Below are 2,726 nucleotides of genomic sequence, written 5' to 3'. Positions count from 1 at the left end.
CACATTTGATGGTAAAATTTCCAACAAAATTGTATCATGTGTTTATTCAAGACATACTACCTTCATTCTGAAAATACCTAAAGTTCTAATTTTGTCCTAATTAAGTTTAACTTCCTCAAGGTTTGACCAAATATATATAAAGATATACTAATATTACAATATCAAATACATATATTGCGTGGAATGTAATGAAACTAATTTGGTGTTGTAGATGTTAATATATGTTTCTGTACACTCAGTCAAACTTAATGAAGTTTGATTCATGTCATAACTCTTACCTTCTTACCTCTCATGTGAAAAGAGGAGATAAGAGGGACCGTGTTAAAATTGGCCATAACTTCAAGTAAGTTGGAACGGAGGGCGTACAATGTTTTCCATACATTCAATGATATATCAATCAATAGAAAATCTAGTCTCACAAATGTGTGAACCACTTAGCTAGCTAGGCTATTCTCAAGCCACAATGTTTGAAACTTTCTGAAACTTGGCAGTTTGCGTGGGTGCACGGTGCACTGATGCATCTTTTTTCCAGAAAACTACACAATCATAGTGAGAAGTGAAGCACGGGTTCAAGCTTATGTTCAAAAGGATTGTATAGAAGATATTGTACAATCTTAATGACTATTTAAGATTTTTTAAGATAGAATGTATGGTCTTTTGGAGTTTTTTTGTCTGTTGCATAACAAAGTAAACGAATTTTCCTACATGCATTTTTCTGTTGGTATTACAAAGTAGAGAACACAACCAATGTCACAACTTCTTCATCATCTTACATTGCATGCCATCGACAAATAAGAGAAAAGCACATCTCCAGGTCTCAATTGTAAAGAGCATCCAAAACCATATCCAGGAACCAAACCCAATCCCAGAAATCACAAAATAGCACATCCACTGGTCCTCCCCTTCATCATCTGTCTCATCCGGTAAAAAAGAACAAGCTATTACGAAGATGAATATTCCATCAGTGTTCCATGAACATGTAACGTAATTTAATAGAGCCAAGGTGGTAAAAGGAAGAGAATACAAAGAAACATAATGTACATTTGATGGTAAGATTTCCAGCAAAACAGTATCATGTGTTTATTTAATATACATACTACCTTCATTCTGAAAATACTTGAGGTTCTAACTTTTTCCTAGTTAAGTTAAAAAAAATCAAGTTTGACCAAATATATATATAAATGTACTAATATTTACAACATCAAATATATATGTGTGTCTCTCTCTCTCTCTCTCTCTCTCTCTCTATATATATATATATATATATATATATATATATATATATTTGCACATTACTTCTGTACAAATTGTGCAAATTTTCAAATGTATTTCATAATTTTTGGAGTTACAGAAGTTTAGTAAACTTCCAAATTACTACAGATTGTCCTGTTTTTGACAGATTCTGCTTTTCGCGTGTTGTTTGCTTATTTTGATGAATCTATGGCTAGTATCGGGGGGTATGAACCATAGAGAAGTTGGAATACAGTAGGTTTAACACCAAAATAAATAAAGAATGATTTCATTACAGTACCTTAAAGTGGTAGTTTGCTTTATTACACTAACGGATCTCACAAACTTTTTGTTAAGTTTTTGTGGATGAAGTGTTCGAAGAACGAGGAGTTACCGATGTGAGAAGAATAAAGAGGGGCAAGAGTTGAAGCTTGGGGATGCCCAAGGCACCCCAAGTAAATATTTCAAAGGATAATCAAGCATCTAAGCTTGGGGATGCCCCGGTTGGCATCCCATCTTTCTTCTTCAACAAATATCGGTATACCTCGTTTTTTTTGTTTTGTTCACATGATTTGTGTCCTTTGTGTTTTTCTTTCTCTTTAAGAACCATGCTAGTATGAGATATATCTTCATCGATTTATAGAATGATCCATGTGCTTCACTTATATCTTTTGAGTATGACCTTATAGAATGCTCTTTGCGCTTCACTTAAATATTTTGAGTATGGTTTTATAGAATGCTTCATGTGCTTCACTTATATATTTTGAGCTTGGATATCGGTTATTTTATATTAATTATAGAATGCTCCATGAACTTCACCTATATCTTTAGAGTATAAATAATACTATCATCTAAAGCAGGTTTGGAAGAGTGTCAACTTTAGGAACTAGTGATCCCGCTATTCCGAATGAGAAGAAATTTGCTTATGTAGAGAGTAGAAAAATCTCTATGCTTGTAGATCATGAAAAGAATGCTTTATGTGATGGTTATATTGTTGAATTCATTCATGATTCTGCTGAAAATTATTATGAGGGAGGAATATATGCTTGTAGAAGTTGCAATAATATCAAGTTTCCTCCCTATGTGCTTAAATTTTTGAAGTTATACTTGTTTTGCTTTCCTATGCTAGTTGATTCTTGTTCGTATAAATTATGTGCTCAAAAAATCCCTAGGCATGGGAAGTGGGTTAGATTTAGATGTGCTAGTCATATTCTTCATGATGCTCTCTTTATGTTTCAATTCTTATCTTTTATGTGAGCATCATTGAAATCATCATGCCTAGCTAAAAGGCATTAAAGAAAATCGCTTGTTGGGAGACAACCCAATATTTACCCTTACTATTTTTGTGTGTTTACATGATTAAGCTACTGTAGTAATCATGTTTTATAGGTTTTGTTTCAATAAAGTGCCAAGTAAGGGGTTCCGGTCAGCCCCGGCAAAAGATATGGGCCTTATGGGCCAAGAGGGGAAACACACCAGCCACAAAGGGGCTGGTG

This window comes from Triticum aestivum, unplaced genomic scaffold (genome assembly GCF_018294505.1).
Source record: "Triticum aestivum cultivar Chinese Spring unplaced genomic scaffold, IWGSC CS RefSeq v2.1 scaffold77688, whole genome shotgun sequence".
NCBI lineage: Eukaryota > Viridiplantae > Streptophyta > Magnoliopsida > Poales > Poaceae > Triticum > Triticum aestivum.
Note: the sequence above shows the minus strand (reverse complement) of the source record.